Source organism: Acanthopagrus latus, chromosome 9 (assembly GCF_904848185.1).
Source record: "Acanthopagrus latus isolate v.2019 chromosome 9, fAcaLat1.1, whole genome shotgun sequence".
NCBI lineage: Eukaryota > Metazoa > Chordata > Actinopteri > Spariformes > Sparidae > Acanthopagrus > Acanthopagrus latus.
The window spans coordinates 1,158,518-1,172,097 of NC_051047.1; the positions used below are offsets into that span (position 1 = coordinate 1,158,518).

The 13,580-nt window shown below is 40.3% G+C and overlaps 1 protein-coding gene across 14 annotated transcripts in view; it reads right to left on the reverse strand.

Moving 5' to 3' along the window:
• caska (calcium/calmodulin-dependent serine protein kinase a) overlaps positions 1 to 13,580 on the reverse strand; it is a 181,271-nt gene that overhangs the window by 159,637 nt on the left and 8,054 nt on the right. The window lies entirely within an intron of this gene.

Consider the following 13,580-nt stretch of genomic DNA (forward strand, 5'->3'; position numbering starts at 1 on the left):
TCTTTAGAAGCTGCTTGGCTCTGTGTGAATGACCAACAGCGGAGAATTGGCTAACCACCGTTGTGGCGATAAAGCGGCTTCTCTGTGTGTAAAGGGCTATTTAGAAACAATTGGTAAAGTTAACTCATCATGTATAAATACTATAGCACAGTGGGCATGGCTGGGGACGAGCTTAAGCACCAAATCTCAGGCTACACAAACACACGCCACTCTCTCATCAAGTGCTTTAGCAAACAGACACTTTATGGCAGCAAGGCAACACTGAGAGTTGAACAAAACAGAGTGATGCTGTCTGAGCAGCCATATGGGGTTTGTGTGAGCGTGGTGTGTGTGTGTGTGTGTGTGTGTGTGTGTGTGTGTGTGTTTGCGAGTTAGTGACAGTGGGTTAAAGAATGTGTGCTGTGTTTACCAAGGAGTCACTGTATGCTTACCTGAGGCCAACTGAGACAGGGCTCTACCAGGTTCATGACTTAACATGCATTGAGACATGTGTATGTATGTGAGTATGTGTCATGTACCTCACTGTATAATAAGGAGAGAGTCTGGCTTGGTCGGATGCTTTAGCAGAGGTAGCGCTTTAATACATCGCCAGGCGAAACTGCTGAGCGCTGTTGTTATCATTGTGGTGTGTGTGTGTGTGTGTGTGTGTGTGTGTGTGTGCGCGCGCACGTGTGTGTGCATGAAAACATGCGTGCATCTGTATACAATTGATACTAGTGTGTAACACCTAGAGAACATGATTGCCTCCAGCACATTTCAGCTCTGCGCTCAGCCCAAGTTTCATAATTGTCCTCAACAACTCTCACTAATAATTCCCTCAAGTATGGCCTTGACAAAACCAGTAGAACAACACATAGGTGCTCAGTCACTTTAAAGCTGTCTTAAAAATCAACTCAGCCCCTGTAGACTTGGAAAGGTATCTATATTGCCAAAACACTGTCTAAATGTCTGACTGGTGTGTCACCTCATGACACCTCCAACTAAATTAGATCTGAAAAACATTTCAATCACAGCCCCAGCTTACAAATGTACTACAGACGTTTTTTGGGGGAAAATGCAATACAAAAATGTTTGATTTGGGTTCATACTTACTTGGTAAGACAGTCTACGTCTATTTGCTGGTCACGGTTATTATCTATTGATTTTTAAACACCAGTTAAGAAACTGCTACTCAGCTGAAACAGATGGACAGGCAGTTCACAGCTGAGAAATGGGCCCTGGTCAGCCTCAGGAAGCGCTGGAAGATGCAGTCATCCCAACCAAGTTCCAGACACTGAAATTAACCCAGCTGGGTGCTGTGCGTTTGAGGTGATATATTTAATTCATGTCTGTCACATTAATAACCCTGTGTTCAAACTAGCACGAGTAACGCAATGCAAATATTTTCCTAGTGATTGGTCTGAATGCAGCATAGTAGCTTTTTTGTAGGCACAAATGACTTGAAATTGGAGGCCATCAAGTACCATGAAGCATTACACTTAGGTTAAGATAACCATAAGTAAGAATTTTAAATCAACATTTTCCATTTGATTGAATTGTATTGTATTGATTTTTCTTCCTTTTTTTTTTTTACCCAAACAAATGTTACACAAAAGGTACCAATGGTAGCTGGCTGGTGGATGAACAAATTAGATTTCCAAAACTGTAAGACTATACATCATCTTAGATTTTGTGTTGTCTTTTCCTGGTTTTAAAGGCTGCATTACAGTAAAGTGGTGCTATTTTCTGAACTTCCAGACTGTTTTACTTGATCTAATTCTTGTCTTTACCCAATTAGTAATTATATTCACATTGTTGATGATTAATTATCATTATCATTATCATTATCATTAGAGATAATATGTATATTGTGTATCACAATATCTAGACTAAATATAAATATTGTATATAAATGAATATTGTTTTAATGCCATGTCACCCAGCCATGCCAAAAAAAAAAAAACAAAAAAAAAAAACATTATTAACATGATCTTAACTCACATCTCAAAAGGATTGTATTTGTCTGTCTGTCTGTCTGTCTGTCTATTTATTTTACATATCATTTAGATCTGGAGTTAACAAACCAAAAACAAATATTAATAGTTTGGGACAACAATGTGGGTGTTTTATCTTAAAGTAATATTTTGCACAGAAAATTAAAAGTATGATCTTCTGATCTCTCACGACTTCAGGAGCTCCACTATTTTCAGACTCTCAATAGTATGGCTGAGACTACTCTTACAGGGTACGCAGGCAGGTGATCCAAAAGTCAGTTGTAAGATTTCACTTGATCTAAACCATGGTTGCCCAGAGAACAAGCTTGTGTGATCATGCATTAATAGCCCTCCACCTCTTTCCATCAATGAGTCATTCTTAAAGAGTGCACCAGATCTCAACTCATCCTCTCATCACTCCTGCCACAAACAGCTAGGAGGTAAATCCACAAATTGGAGGAGAGGGTAAATATTTGAGAGGGTGTATGAGTGTGTGTCAATAAAGGAAGCCAGTCACACGTTCTATTGTATCTACAGCAGAATACTTGCTATGTGAGTACATACTCTGTACCAGATAAAATGAACAAATGAGAAGTGATTTAACACAACTAGCTTTTCACAGGCTGCATACCGGTCGGTTAGAAAATAAAAGGACTGTGATAGCTGAGTCATGCTGCTGCTTGTGTGCATGTTCTTAGTTGACAGATTTAGACGAGGGGTATTTTCAAGCATATTTCGTCACCACACTTAAACTCACACATGCACTGACACAGAACATGTGCAGTCGAGACTGTCAGCTCCAAACAGTGCTCCAGATGGCAGGGCATATAAGGCCAAAAAATGGCAGTGGTACCTTTCTTCCATTCATTCTCAATCTTGCTGCTACTGCTAAAATCACCTCATTTAACTTGTTTACAAGAACAAACATTGCCATTTACACTTGTGGAGAAGCGATGAGTATTAACATCTTCATTCAAGCTACTGAAAAAAACAAATGTGAGCTGAGACACTGTACAAGGCCATGAGTAGGAATGACGCGAAAAAAATCAAAGCCCACGGTGCATGGAGCGTCTGTGTGTATGCATTGGTCAGTACACGCATAGAAATACCACATGGCATGTGGTGAGAAAGATGAGAGTGCTGTTTTTCAAATGTTCTATTAACCACTACAGCCAAAAAGAATGTTGCACCACAAAGAGTTGAGTCATAATAGCACCCACTCTGTCCACCTTTGGACAGAAATTCAACGAACAATACCTGAATTTTCACTTCAGTGATATTTTTAGGTGGACTTTTTTTTTTTTTAGCTGATAATGATGTATCTGCTGCCATCATTTTTTCACATGAATACATAAGTAAAACAGACATTGTTTATAACAGCTGTCTAACATGTCATCAGCATTTTATAAAAATTGCAATTAATACCAATTTTTTTCCCCAACACAACTACACCAACACTGTACCTTCTACAGCCCAAAAGATATACGCATTGATATATCTTTTTTTCAGAAAAGCTTTAAACGTTTGCCTACTCAGTGTTTCTTGTTATCCAGAGTGGAGGGACAACGTAACTGTTTGTTTCGAGCCCTACTGCAACCTGAGCTAACAGCTGAGTGGGCTTACAGCTTACAGCTGAAACAGCTAATAGCTTGCAGTGGAGCTAAACACGGCAGAAGTGTTCAGAGGAACATTAAGTGTTAAACTGTTAACTGCAGTTGTGACAACAGGACAAGTTTACACTAAATTAGGGCTGCACTAATGATTATTTTGGTTGTTGACTAATCTAGCAAATATTTGTTCGATTAGTCGATTAGTCACAAGTATTTTGACAGCATCTGTTTCAACTTTGGTTTTACCCCATATTCTCAGAGCTAATTAAAAACCCATGAAACAGGCATTTGAGAACATTAAATTTTGAAACACAACTGGATTTGTAATATACCAATTGAATTAATACTTATTATTACAGTTTTTAATTGATTAGATATCTTACTAATGAATTATTATCATGTTATAAATCATTGCATTAAGTGGAGGTTTACTACTCAGTGTTTTATCCAATTTATGTCATTACTGTTTTGTACTGATTTAATATCCTACACATGAATTATTACTGATATCGTTGCTGTCAGACAGAAACCTCTTGAAAATTTGACTTGGCTTTTTTGACTTATTTTTTCGTAATAGATTTTACCAGCCACCCTTCACGTCTGTACACATTATCAACCAATGAATGTATTCAAAGAGCTCATTCCAGATCTGTTGCATTTTTAATAACTATGAATTTTAATAAATCACTTTTTGGTTGTACACTAATGGACTAAAAAAATGCAAATCCGTTTCTGCTCCCAATAGACTATAGACCTCACCCTGTTCCCTGCACTGTGCAGTATGTCTGCACAAGGTCACTTCTGTTTTTGCACAAATTTCCCTAACACCCATATCTAGTCCATATTTATTATCTGTATTTAAAATCTATGTATAAAAAACCAAAAAAAAAAAAAAACTGCTGTTAATTTTCCACTATATCATGTAAATATGTGTATATGTCTATTTCTTCCCTTTTTAATTTTATTGCTTATTTTGACTATTGTTCCTGTTCTTGTAATATGTTTCTGTTTTTGTAATATTCTGTTGCTGCTGTGACAAACAAATTTCCCCGTCTGCGGGACATTAAAGGATTTCTGATTCTGATTCTGATTAAACAGAAGAGGTCAGGAGGGACAGACCTACAAACAAAAGGGATGTCAGTGAACGTGTGTTTTTTTCTCTGCAGAGCATTTGTGGAAGACAGGAGGAGTGGAGCCAAGACAGTCTATCCATTACTTGATCTGGATGGCGTACTTCTCTATGCTGGGTAATGGGTCGCCAAATAAACTTGGGTAACCACTATCATGCCTGGATTGTACGTATGTGTGGAAATCACAGTTTTTACAACAACAAAAAAATCCTGTCTCCATTACGTATGCATTTTTGTCACAAAAGTTTTATTTTAAACCATAAAAAATGTAATCACAGATTAGAAGAAACAGAAAAAGATTCTGACAATGCAACTGATGCCAACTTGACGGTTTTTGATGCATTGTGTCTTGTCACCATCACTGAGCTTCTTACTGCACTATATCCAAGTCAGTTTCACTTATATAATGCCAAATCACAACACTATAACAATAACGATGAGTTACATTCTGTGAACAGCAGCACCGAGCACATGCTGCATGCTCCAGCTGTTTCGTAAGTTGAAGAAAATTAATATTGATAACCTGTTACTTCTGTACCAAACCCAAACCCCTAAAAGGATATGGTTTGACAAAACACTTCCAAGATGAGAGGAGGGGGAAAATCCAATGCTCTTAAGCAGAGTTGTCATCTTTTGATGATAAATTGTATTCATACTTTTGGCTGAGTCAGCATCAGTTATCCTGGCCCCATTGGTATACTGTTTAGCAGTACGTCCCGGGTAAAATGGCATTTTTACGTGTATTTTACAGCCTAATATTATGTTATATTGCATTTAATAGGTTGCAAGGTTAGACCATCTAAAACACATCTCTTAAATGCTGTTAATTAGCACTCCAACAACTTTATTTTGTATGAAAGTGTCCCCAAAAATCAAGCTGATTGATGGATTTTGATTGGATGTTTTTCTATCATTAGTCAAAACACATTCTTTTTGTGAACAATTCCCCCCCAGACCCTTCTCAACCACCTAGAAATTACGTATCAAATTTGTAATAACAGGCCCGAAGTGTAACATGCATTGGTTGATAGATAGTCCAGAAAATAAGACCCCTTCAAGTTTGTATGGAAGCACTAGTGCATCTTCTGTATCTCTCCAGCATACCTGATAGTCAAAACACCTTTGAAACTGACCAACAATATTGTTAATCACTCTCCTGAAGTCACCACCATCCATTTGAGTCATAACATTTTGTAAAACGAAACTGTGAAAATCTCTAAAGCTCTTAACCACAGACCTTATTCCAGGCATCTGACCGACAACACATTCGACAAACCAATGGACTTGCAGACAAGGGATCCAGAAGTGCAAAATGCAAACTTAGTCCTCAATCCTGTAGCACTCTATAAGACTGACATTACAAGCAAGGGCTGAGGGACTGCATGGAGACTGAGAAAGAAGTGGAAAAGATAAAGAGGGAACTTAAGTGCTAATTGTGCATTGTATTGTAGACTATTGCAGCTTCAAGTAAGACAATGTGATTTTCTACCCAGCTCACCACAGCAAGTCTTGCTCTGTGTCTCTGTCACTGAGCCTCAGTTGCACTTACAATGGGGCTGGGACACAGAGCATGTGTCACCCATCTGTCAGACAATATGTCAACACAGCCATAATACCCTTGCTAAATGTGGCTGCTGCCGGTTGAGTGCTTCAGTGCTTCTCCTAATATTCACTGCTTCCTAGCCTCATCCCTATGCTACAGTACTTTACCCGTATCCCTTTCACATCCATCTTTTTATCTTGTTTTATGTCTTTTCCAATCACATTCTTTTCTCCGTCTTCCCTGGGTGGTGCCTAATCCATAAAGAGGCAGCTAAACATCTTCCCAAAATGCAGTCAGCAGCCTGAAGTGACTCAAGTGCATCATTAATAGGGTTAGGTATCGAGTATTGATTGGAACCAGGACTAGCATTCTGATTTTCCCGGAAATGTTCAAAAATTTTAATTTCAATTCCCAGTTTCAATGCCCAGGCCAGCCGGAAGAAGAAGTCGCTGAACACCAATGAAGAAGCATCCACCGGAAGTGTTTGCATAACGGAGTGAATCGAGCATGGATACCATGCGGCGGCGGTCCAAAGTGTGGCTTCACTTTGCTAAAAAGAATGAAATCTCGGCAAAATGCAACACTTGCAACCAGATTATTTCGTGCATAGAAAAAAGCACCTCCTCCAAGTTCATGGAGTAGAAATAAATGTGTGCCCCATAATTGACGCACTGCACCAACCATCCTCCGCTGCCTCTTCCTCTGGCTCTGGCTCCGACCCCCAGCGTGGCACCACAGTGACTGCGCTGCAGTCCAAATCCAGTAAGTAAAACAATACATACACAATAAATAATATGTCTTGCGCCAACATTGAGGCAGCTAACAAATTAGCCCACGTATTTTTTCATCGACAATTTACGACCTGAGATTGCCAACGTTAGCCAGGCTGGTGACTCCATGACTCCACGATGTGCTGAGCCTACTCCGTTCACCAGAGCAGCAAAGGGGAAGATGTCAGTGCAACAAAAGGAAGAGTGCCACAGAAAGGTCCTTGCACACATCGTGAAAAGGCTGCATCCCTTTTCAGAGGTGGAATCCCCAACATTTAGGTTCGTTTAGCAATAATGATAGAGCTAAGCTAATTGATACTGAGCTAAATAGTAACAGAAACATTACATGTTTGTTTATGTTTGCAGGGACATGGTGAAAACTCTAAACCCCAAATACACACCACCGTCCAAGGACTACCTGTCAAACACATTAATCCCATCGTGGTACAAGGTTGAGAAGTCTAACATTATTACAGAGTGAAGTCAGTGAAGTCAGCTCTGTTGCGCTCACATGTGATGGCTGGAGTAGCATCACACAGGACCACTACCTCATCATCACAGCACACTACATACAGGAGGGCAAAATGCAGCAAAAAGTCCTAAAAACAAAGGCTGTGTACAAAGCACAGACCGGTTGTGTTGTTGCAGAGGAAATCAGTGATGTTCTGTCAGAGTTTGGCATATCTGATAAAATTGTAGCAATCACTGTAGATAATGCTGCCAACATGGATGTGGCTATTAAGCGCCTGCGATTTGTTAAACTGGGCTGTTTTGCACACACACTTAATCTAGCATCACAAAGTCTATGCTCCCTAAATTCAGTGAGTCAGTGGGTGGCCAAGGTCCGAACCATTGTTGTGTGGATGAAGAGTTGCTTGATGGCCAAGGTGGTTCTCCAAGAGAAGCAAGAACTTCTACGTAAGACACAAAGTTCAGTTTATTTACCTGTTGTGCATTGACACGTAATGACTTTATATGTCTGATCTTATTATCATTTATGAGCTCTGCAGAGTAGTACTACAGTATTTGAGTCCAGTTTTACTTGTATTGTTTGTCTCTTAGGATGAAAAGCATCTGCTAAATGACTTAAAACCAACGTTCTTGTTTTTATCAGAGCTGCCCCGACACTCACTCATACTTGATGTGAGAACACGCTGGAACTCTCTGTACCTAATGCTGGAGAGATTCACAGAGCAGTACCCTGCAATTCAAGCAGCCAGCTTGGATCAACGGCTGAGAAAAAATATGGACAGGGACAGTTAGAGATAGATAGACAAGCTTAGACAAAAAAATACCAGTACGGGGCGCTGCTTAGCTCGGTCGGTAGCGCGCGACCCATGTGCAGAGGCTATGCAGCGGACCCGGGTCCCTTTGCTGTGTGTCACTCCCCCTCTCTTACCCTGTTTCCTGTCACACTCTTCAGCTGTACTATCAATAAAGCCAGAAAAGGCCAAAAAAAAAAAAAAAAATACCAGTACACACAAAATACGAATTCACAGAACAGTATTAGAGTGAATGTGCTTATGTGGGGAGTGCATATGTTAGGTGTTTTGTTAAGAAAAAAAGAGAATATTTCTAACTCCAATCTATGTGTTCTTAATTCTTTTTCATACAGACTTGCTTGGCTAACTGAGGAGGATTTTAGGAAAGCTGAAGACTTGATGAAGGTGCTCTACACCTCAACACTCTGTGTGTCCTCCGAAAAGAGTCCCACATGCGGACAGATTATGCCTATCCTCAAAAAGCTTGAGGCACACCTGGCTGTAAAAGATGGAGACACAGTCTTTGTGTCAAACCTTAAAAAACAGGTTTGGGCAAACCTATCCAAGCGCTACCAGGTAAGTAACTGAGGCAGGGCACCTGGAAAGAAATTGCTGAAGAACAGAGATATCCTGTGGCTTGTTAAAACGTTTAAAGAATAAACAAATGTGTTTTGCAGAATGATGAGATCAGGAGCTTTCTCCACGTGGCCACTGCGTTGGCAGGAGACTGTAAGTGTACGATAGCTGATTTTATACAGGTTTTCAATTTAAATAATGATCATGCCTTTAATGGAGGTTTTCCCTTTTTTTGTGATAATATTGATAAACCTTTTGTTTTGTTTTTTAGCAACAGCCTCCCTGCAAACTGCCCAGGAAGACTCCACTGGAGGAGCTGTTTGCTGAGGAAGAGGCACAGAACATAGTGTCACAGCAGAGCTCCATGTCCATCAAGAAACGAGTGGAGAGAGCTGATTTTATACTGTACCTGCTGCTAATCTGGACTGGATTTTACAAGTTGTTTCTTATTGTTTATTTGCTATCCTGCACCAGGTTAGCCCATTAGTGGGAGCATGGTAACATGTTTAAGTACCTGCAGCATCATACACTAATGTATTCATAATTTATAATATTTATATTCAAGTTCATAGGTTTGATATTTATATTGTAGTTGAAAACAGCCCTGTAAGAAATTCATAAAAGTAAAGTTCATAAAAAGTAAAAAGTTCATAGAATTAAAATTGATGGAGAAGGTCAGACTATTTCATTCAGAAAGACCATTGGTTAGCTAGCTCATTTAAAATATCCTAAACTTTTTTGACCCTGCCTCTTAAAAGAATCGGAATCGAGAACCGTTAGGAGCCGGAATCGAAACAAGGAATCGGAATCAGAATCGTTCAAATTCAAACAATACCCAACCCTAATCATTAAATCCCTGTATCTGCCATGCATTTGCAAACTCAAATTTAGCAGACAACAATTTATATTTGCATTATAAGTAATATAAATGGTTCGTTAAATGTATTTGTGGTTTTCACAGTAAAAAATCTACCTTTTTCCTACTTGGATTTTTACACGTGAGGTTGTGCTGAAAATAATGACACCAAACAAGGCAAGGTAAATAGTTTTTAAGGTGAAATATTATGGTAAAATCAAAAGTAGTCAAAAACAGCCCACCTTCAAACACAGCCTCATTTGACCATCCATGAAAAAGTTACTTAACCTCCCACTTTTCTACAGGAATACATACTTCTTACGGGCAATGCGCTAGTTCATATGGAGGAAGCACTAAAGTACAATAAAAAGCTGTGTCTCATTTCTCCAGTTTACTAATACAATCTGCTGCTGGATTGGAGTCAGTGAGCCACATCACACGGAAGATATCGGAAAAAATGCAATTATCATGTATCAGGGTTCTTCCCAAACAATGGAGTGCCGCTATACTGCTAGCTCAGCGCCACTATACTAATTTTCACTAATTTTCGATGTTAGCTGCTTTGTAGCGGGAGTCGGTGACAAGTGAGCAAGCGTCCGTCCGTCCGTCCATTCGCCCCCCTGGTCCGACGATGGCTATAGCGGGTGAGGGTGATGAGCGAGCGTCCGTCCTTCTGTACCCCCCGTCCGACGACCAACTCTGGCCGCTCCATCTGATGATTGCAACCGACAGAAAGTTGCTTGGGTCTGTTGGGTGTGTTTTCAACAGCTTGATGAGAATGGATAAATATTTCAGTGGTTGAGATCTCTCTGCTACATCATGTCTGTTATTGTGCTTGTCGGAATAAGCTTTTCAGCAGATTTTCTCCTCTAAGCCTCAACAGAGAGGTTAAGATCATATAACACATGCTGTTTCTACACACAAATACTGTATGCACACACACTTAATGCAGGTAAAGCCATGTGAATTTCCTTGAGGTCACAGATCCCATTCAGTCACACCCACTACCACATTGTTGAATAAATGTAGCATTGAAAAATGCATTTTTTAATTGGTTTGTTGTTCAATGATTTGACTCCCAGTCGAAGAAAACAGTGGAGAGCTCTAACTCTGTCTGTCACACCTGGATGAATGTGGTTACATGTGGCCCAAATGGACTCTTAATGTGGTCTGAGTGATTGGAACTCACATTCGTCCTCAATGAGCCTCAGGAGTGTTTACACCTGCACTCCGAACTGTCCGGTTGTGAGTGTATTACTCAGGACGGATGTTAATACCAAGTGTGAACAAGATCAAAAATAATTCATTGGGTTGAGCTGAAGGAACAGCCTGGGTCTGCTCCCTGCCAAGTCGACATCTCAACAACTGAACAGGGACAACACAGTGCAGAAAACCCCACTACTTGGCAGACTATCGAGCCCCAGTGTAATATTCTACCTCAAGACAATTACCGCCATTAAGTTCAATGCTGGTCACAGTGCCTTTTAAACACACTAAGGACTGACAATGTAAACAAAGCAGTATTTAACCTGGCATGGGGGGGGCACAGCACAGCATTAGCAAGCCTTTCTTATCACCATTAACAAAACCAAGCCCCCATGGGCCAGCTCTGTCTGCCACATGGCTCTATTAGTGGAGCTGCCTGTCCAGATATGGGTCAGTGTTTTACACATTTTATCAAGAGCAAATGTGTACAAGCATCTACAAATAAATACACAAAACCTCAGCAGAGTCTTTATTATGCATAATTAAGTAAGCTGCGATGTATGTTTTAGGACAATATCCATTGTTAAACAACAGTGAGTCCAAATATGGAGGACAGGGAAAGAGGGAGGACATTGATCCATTCAACTGGTCACTAACTAACTAACTCCCATTTTTGGCTCCATTAACAGAGGAGATGACAGACATTATGGTATGCTGCACAACCTCTCTCCGTTTCTCTATACTTTCAACAAACTATATTATGAGTTTTCATTTAAATTCCCCTTTTATTTCGAAAGTCCTTCCAACATATCACACTACAGCAGTCTTCAAAATAAAACCTGCATCTTTTCAAAACATAAACATTACAGAAATTCTGATACAGTTGATGGCGGTGTGGGTTTTAGTCCGCCAGTTAAACCAACGAAGAAGAGCAAGAGGACTATTAAACACAGTTGGCTTGACCGAAACTACCTCTGCAAAGAAGACGGCTCAAGCCCCAACAAAGAGACAGTTTTTGTCGTGGCCAAGCTGTGTTATTAATTCATCATGCGAATCACTGCTAACAAGCTAACTTTGTGAAAGTTTACATTTTGTTCCCATCCAAGTTAGCTCAGCGCTAAACTGAAAGTTAGCCTACTCACTCGGAGGAAGTCGCGATTGCGCTGGACATGCTTTATGGCTGGACAGCCACCGCCACAATTAAAGTCTGATTCTGTGGGAAACACCACAATTATATTGTTTTCAAATAGTAGCTTTAAGATAAGGCATTTACTGACTCTGCTGCACACACCTCTCTTAAGGTTGGATGTCAAAGCTGACAGCACCTCAAATCTTGGATGATTAGCTGGGCTTACTGTGACAGCAATTATTTATGCCTGCAGAAGTTAGCTTCAGGTGAAAATGGCGGACGTGATAGGTAATCATTGTGAGGCAGAAGTCACATTCAACATGGGTCTCGTCCAGTTTGTGGTTCCCAGCAAGTTCATAAAATCTGACACGTGCCCCGAGATGTCCATCTAAAAACATACTCAACAAGTCTTTTTTTTTTTTTTTTAAATCATTCACAGATTGATCTCTGTCTCCCTTCGACATACCTCCTACATAAGTATAGTCAGCCTAATGTCCGCCCAGAATTCAAAGCATGGAAGCAACATCACAACATAACTTTATTGTGTGGCTAAGGCCGGACAATCAACAATCAGCATAAGCTGCAGACTCTCGACTATGCTCCGTCTCTGCATCGATGTTTGAATCTTCTACATCCATGTCATGATGCATCTCATAATCGACAAATTTCCACACTTCTAATGTAGTCTGCACACTGATATCATAAATATGACACCATAACTTTAATCAACTTTAATTGTAACCAAGTGTTAACTGCATTACAGTTAAGAGTTGCAAGGATTATGGAAAACAAAGGAAAACAACATCTTTGTTTCAGTCCATTCCTTAATGCTTAGGGCTGTGTTACATGCCTGTACTGTGAGAAACACAGGCACACACACAACTTTTTTCCAAGGATGAACTAGAAAAGAGCATGGCCTGAAGGCACGGGATGTCTCTTAATGTGTGAGTCAAACAAATGGACTGCTTCTCTCTGCTGTGACTCTGACCTCTCCTGCTCCCACACAAATCTCATATCCAATCCAAATGCAACCCCCCTTTCTCTCTCATCCTCCATTCCAGATTTACTCTCTTTAGTCTTGTCTTCTTGGTCATAACATTTCCATCTTTCCCCCACCCTCACCCATCTTCTTGTTTCTGTGCCTCAGGACACAGTAGCAGTAGGCAAGATCAATCTGACAGCAAGGCAGATGTACACAACACACACAAGTGCATGTGGAGGATAGGGCTGAACGATATATCGTTATCGTACCTATATCTAGATATGAACATTCAAGATATTAATATTGAAAAAGAAACGATATAAACGATATAGATTTCCCCGCTCACCCTGCATGTACAGCTCTGGCAGTCACAACAAACATCATTTTTACGATTGCCCTTGAATGCACCGCTAAGGCCAGCCAACTACAAACCTCATTTCATGCTTGCTGTGGACCGACAGCTGAAGCCAACCAATGACAAACATACGAGGGTGGGCGTGAGGGAGACGGAGACGCACACACGTACACACACACACACACACA